Source organism: Ursus arctos, unplaced genomic scaffold (assembly GCF_023065955.2).
Source record: "Ursus arctos isolate Adak ecotype North America unplaced genomic scaffold, UrsArc2.0 scaffold_2, whole genome shotgun sequence".
Taxonomy (NCBI): Eukaryota; Metazoa; Chordata; class Mammalia; order Carnivora; family Ursidae; genus Ursus; species Ursus arctos.
In genome coordinates, this window is record NW_026622874.1 from 69,478,383 (window position 1) to 69,484,382 (window position 6,000).

The 6,000-nt window shown below is 48.9% G+C and overlaps 1 protein-coding gene across 1 annotated transcript in view; it reads right to left on the minus strand.

Annotated features, from left to right (window-relative positions):
- The window catches only part of ZNF500 (zinc finger protein 500), a 16,742-nt gene extending 10,742 nt beyond the window's left edge, over positions 1 to 6,000 (minus strand). The window contains exons 1-3 of the mRNA XM_057315079.1: positions 5,876 to 6,000; positions 4,190 to 5,722; positions 89 to 2,941 (exon numbers count right to left, since the gene is read on the minus strand). The gene's annotated coding sequence lies outside the window, so the exon portion shown is untranslated. The remainder of the gene's footprint in view (positions 1 to 88; positions 2,942 to 4,189; positions 5,723 to 5,875) is intronic.

Consider the following 6,000-nt stretch of genomic DNA (forward strand, 5'->3'; position numbering starts at 1 on the left):
TATATACACATATCATTATTTATAACTGTAGCTTGTTTTCATGGAGTCTATAAAACAGTTCAAGTTAAAATGGTAGCGTCATACTCACAGAAGTTTGCAGCACGCACATATCCTTCTCTGAAGACAGAGGGGAAGATCGCTTCAGACCGATGACACAGTTCCAGCATCACATACGAGGCATTGATTCAGCTCACATTTGCTCTTATTATTTAATTGTGACAGGGAAAACAGGGTGTACAATCAAGCTCTCCGAAAGTTGTCATCTTTGGTAGCAATTTCTCAATGTCCGAGTGACTGAGAAACAGAAACTCAATATGCAAGTCAAATAGTTTAGCTAATTTGACTAAATTCTCTAAGAGAGTCATCAGAGAGCTACCATGCCCCAAAACTGATATATAATGGGTATTTTATTACACTTTTAAGATTTTTTTTTTTTAATATTAGAGGAGATAGAGAGAAAGGGCAGAGAGAGAGAGAGAATCCTGAAGCAGACACCTCACTGAGTGCAGAGCCTGACTTGGGCCTCCATCCCAGGATCCTGAGATCATGATCTGAGCCGAAACTAAGACCCAACTGAGCCACCCAGGTGCCCCTACAATTTTTCTAAGGCCTCCATGAGCCAATAGTAAAAGCTAACTTTTTTTTTTTTAAAGACTTTATTTATTTACTTGTCAGATGGAAAGAACACAGGCAGGGGCAACAGCAGGCAGAGGGAGAAGCAGGCTCCCCACTGAGCAAAGAGCCCGATGCAGGACTCGATCTCAGGACCCTAGGATCATGACCTGAGCCAAAGGCAGATGCTTAACCGACTGAGCCACCCAGGGGTCCCAAAGCTAGTGTTTTTTTTTGTTTTTTTTTAAAGATTTTATTTATTTATTTGACAGAGAGAGAGACAGCCAGCGAGAGAGGGAACACAAGCAGGGGGAGTGGGAGAGGAAGAAGCAGGCTCATAGCCGAGGAGCCTGACGTGGGGCTCGATCCCATAACGCCGGGATCACGCCCTGAGCCGAAGGCAGACGCTTAACCGCTGTGCCACCCAGGCGCCCCCCAAAGCTAGTGTTTTTTAAGCACTTCCTAAGTCCAGGGGATTTTTTTTTTACTGTGCTACTTAAATCTTCACAATGACTCTCTTGTATAGATATCAACATGACTCACGTTTTCATTGACTAAACTAAGGCTCAGAGAGGGCATAGCCCTGCTAAAGGCCACACAGCTAGAAAACTGAAAAGCCAAGTCAAACTCAGGCAGGTCCACTCCTGAGCCTGCTGCACCAACCACTCCCCTAAGGTTCTCCTGAACACTAGCCAGGTAATCACAGCCCTGCCTTGGAATAAATATCTGAATGATTTCTTGGAAGACTCTGGTCCTGCCACAAGGTTATCCTTTGAGGGGGCCACTTGGGGCCAAAATACCCTCTGATTTTCTAAACACATTAGGCAGATCTGCTTGGTTCATAGAGGTGCTCAGTAAATATTTGCTGAATGACTAAATAAATGAATGAGAGGAATTTCTTCTTCAGACATTGACGTCTGCTGCCCAGCCTTATACAAACTTAATTCACAAACATGATGGTGGTATAAATGGAGACAGACAATACCTGTGCCCCAGAGGATACTTACTAGGATTAAACGATCTAGTACATTAAAACACTTTACTCTAGGGTGAAAGCTAGAAGCAGTCAGTAAACATTAGAAACATTAGTATTGTTAGTATTTTCATGAATACAAAGGACGAGGGAAAAGAGCGCTTGCTGAGAATGCTGGGAAATCTCTCCTTGGAGTCGGCCTATGTTTTGGTTCCATTTTTAAATCTGAGACAGAGGAGAGGATACGTTAGTTAACAGGGAGGCAGGAGATAGCCACTGTTTACACCCTCAACCACCCAGCATTTGAAACTTTGTCTTACCCCTATAGCCAGCAGGCCAAATGAGAAGCAGTCAGGTAAGAACAGCCTTGCAAAGCATGACCATTCCTCCGAGGGAGAGCTGCCTTCAGGATAAAAGAGGCTGGAGTGTGGAGGAAGAAGGGGGATTCAAGGACCACCAGGCATGCTTGGAAATCCTTACTCATGGGGACGACATCTGCTAAACTGTTTGTGGTCAGCCCAGGCATCACTCAGAATGGGTGGAAGATTCACACGCTCCTTTTGGGAAACACGGTGCCTTCGTCTACTCAGGCTGCCATAACAGCATACCACAGAGACTGGGAGCCTTAGACCACACACATTTATTTCTGGCTGGAAGTCCAAGATCAAGGTGTCGGTGGATTCGGTCCCTGATGAGAGCTCTCTTCCAGCTTGCAGACTGCTACGTTCTGTGTCCTCACATGGCAGAGTGATCCCTCTTAATAGGGCTCCTCTTCTTAGTAAGGCCACAGTCCTATCAGGTTAGGGCCTGATCCATATCACCTCATTTAACCTGATTACCTCCTATAGATCCTCTCTCCAAATATAGTCACATTAGGGGTTAGGGCTTCAACATATGTTTTGGGGAGACATAATTCAGTCTAGACCCCCCAAACACTGCCAGTCCTTAGAATGACCCATGATGCTCCTCGGTCCTCAGACCACCACCCAGTTCAGACCAGGGCCAGGGAGGGAGGCAAGACTGGCCTTTCAACACAGACAGCTGGCACACCCAACATTCTGGAATATTCATGCTATCCACAAAGAGACTTGCTCGCCCCCATTTTTCTTAAAACATGTGTCCATCTTGGTCTTTGGTACTGCCACATAGGAGAGTGACATGAGCATGGGGATTCTCCCCCACTACAAAAGACACACCTGGGACAATGGCAGCTGCTTCTGGAAGCCAGTGTCAGGGATGTGGGGAGCAGTGGGGGACGTGGGCCCATGCTGCCAGCTCGTCTGACTGAAGAAGTCTGATATCTGGATGTTCAGGTGAAAACTAATTTTGAATGTAGACTCAAAGTGGTTTTAAGTCCTGTGTGAGATAAACAAAACACATCAACAAGTTTCTGGGCTGTGTCTGGCACACACAAACAAAATAACAGGTGGTGATAGTGTTATGAAGAAACATGCAGCAGGAGGAGGGGTTCTAAAGGCAAAAGTTGTTCAAGATAAGAGCAAAAGATGCCAAGTGCCCTAGGCCCACCGTCTATCTAGGAGATAGAGACCTTCAGGTCAATGCATAGCCCCAAGCTTGTCCTGCTGGTTTCCTCCCTCCCTTCCTCCCTTCTCTCTTTTCTTCCCTCCTCCCTCCCTTCCTTTCTTCTCCTCCTCCTCCCCCATCAATGCATAGCCCCAAGCTTGTCCGGCCTCCTTCTTTTCCTTTTTTCCTTTTCTTTCTCTCTCTTGCTTTCTCTTTTTCTCCTCCTCCCCCCCTTCTTATTTTAAAATATTTTATTTATTAGAGAGAGATCGAGAGAGCGCAAGAGCATGAGCAGGGTGAGGGGCAGAGGGCGAAGCAGACTCCCCGCTAAGCAGGGAGCCCGATGGGGAGCCTCATCCCTCGACTCTAGGATCAGGACCTGAGCCAAAAGCCAAGGCTTAACGGAATGAGCCACCCACGTACCATGCCTGCTGCTTTCTGAAATAATACTATTGGTCACCAATTCCTGAGCACCTGGCAGTACACACTTGCTCTCCGTCTGTTCTTAATTTAGTAATAATACGGGTAGTGTGCTCTTTACAGGTAAAACCCCTGACGCTCCGAGTTTTAAGTACTGAACCCAAGGAGGGTCACACAGCCGGGGAGCAAAAGAAACGGGACTGGGACCCACGTCTTTGATTCCAGAACCCCGGCCCCGAAGAACCAGGCTAAAGCACGCTAGACCGCAACAATAACCCAGGCATCCTAAGGTCTGACTCGGTAGCCACACTTGACTCTGTCTCCTTGTCCTCTTTGGCTGAACACGCTCTGCCCCGTTTCTCCCGTCTGGGACGCGCCCAGGGAGACCAGGAAGGGGCCTCAGTCCAGGTTCGAGTCCCGCCGCTGCCTGGTGGCTGCGACCGTGCGCCGCACACAGTAAGAGCGCAACTAAGATGGGAACCCAGGGCCCGGCCACGCACAAGCCACCCACAAGCACCACCAATGCTGCAGCTTTCACGCGTCTTTCCCCAAGGCTCGCGCGAAGTCCGTGCCCGCCGGAAGCGGAAGTCGCCGGAGCCGGGGAAGAGGACCGGACTACACTTCCCAGAGTGCGTCGCGCCGCGTCGGGGAGGCGAATACCTGAGCGATTCCGGGGTGGTGTGGGGGTGCAGCTCTTCCTTCGGGGTCTCCACGGGACGCGGCTCTGCGAGGGCCTCGAAGGGTGGAACTTCATCCTCAGGGCGGCCGCGTCCAGGTAGCTGAGGCCGGGCCAGCCCCTCCTGGGCTCAGCCTCAGTTTCCACATCTGTGAATGGGGACGTTAGCCGTTCAAGGTTGTAAAAAGTTCAAAATCGTTGATATATATATTTCCCAAAGCATACTGAGTGCTCCCATCTGCTAGGCGCAGACGTTACCGCAGTGGTTAGCAGGCGCTTGTTTTCATGATATTCAAACTCTACCGAAAGATACTGCCTTGATCTTTGTAACTAGCATGGTGATTTTTTAAGATTTTATTTGGCAGAGAGCACGAGCAGGGAAAGAGGCAGGCAGAGGGAGAAGCACACTCCCGGCTGAGCAGGGAGCCCGAGGTGGGGCTCAATCCCAAGACCCGGGGGATCATGACCTGAGCCAAACGCAGATACTTAACCAAATGAGCCACCCAGGCGCCCTTAGCATGGTGATCTTTAACAGGCGTTCTTAATTTCATACGATTGATTTACCAACCTTCCTTGGGTATCTAAAAATCTTAACTTCCCCTTCTAGAAGGAGAATAGAAAGCCCTCACATGCCACAGAACAGTAGTTAGACCTCTTGCGCAATCTTTAAGCACTGAAAGCTGTAAATAGGCACCACTAAATCCACAGGGAATCAGGCCACTGCACCGCCTCACTGATTAACAGCCCCCTGTCCCTTTAAAACCTTCCTGGCTAGCAGAAACCAGGGAGTTGGCTTTTGGACAAGAATCCACTTTCTCCCCAGGTGGCTGGCCTCCTGAATGAAACTCCTTTCCAATCAATATTCATCCCTTGAGTATTGGCCTTTGGAGGGACAGGCAGCTGAAGTTGGGTTTTGGTAACAAGAGGCATAAGGTGACAAAATCATTGCACAAGTAATTTAGTCGTATTTTTGGTAAATCCTGCCAAAGAGTATAGAAGAGGGGACTTGATCTCCTTTGGGTTCAAGTGACAGTTGAGTGCAGGTGTGAGGACAGCAGAGAGTTAACCTAGGGAGTTGGGGGAGAGGGTTCCACACAGAAGGAAAAATAGGTGTGAAGATCCCGAGCAAGGTCTGAGAGATTGGGGTGCATTTGAAGGACAGAAAGGAGACAAGCATGGCCCAGGTGCAGGGGGGTGGGGGAAGCTTGGGAGATGAGGCTGGAGAGGTGAGACCCTGCAGGAAGGCCTTTGGAAGTTCTGAAGATTGAGGCTTTTATCCTAACAGCAATGTGAAACCAATAGAGTTTTGGGTTTCAAGCAGGATAGCGTCGTAGCAGGGTAGAAGTTTTGGGGAGTAGAGATCTCAGGGAGAACAGAGGGAACGGTGAAATCAGCTGGAAGCTCACAGAGTGGTTCAGAGCTGAGGTCATACTAGCAATGGTGGTAGTCACAAGGCATGCAGCTGACCGAGATTCCTGAAGCAGAATTAGCTGGGCCTGCGGGCTAATTGGGTTCAGCTGAAGGAGAGAGAGCAAGAAAAACTGATTAGTAAAATGGAGATCATAACATCTCCTACAGCAGGTACCATTTTGATTAAAAGAGGCAAAACAGAACGCCTGACAAGTAATAAAGGCTTAAGATGCACTAATTTTGCAAATAGTAAAGACTACCTCAGAACAGTGTTGTTTGGGGACGCCTGGGTGGCTCAGTCCCCAGGTCATGATCCCTGGGTCCTGGGATTGAGTCCTGCATCGGGCTCCTTGCTCAGCGGAGAGCCCTCTTCTCCCTCTGCCTG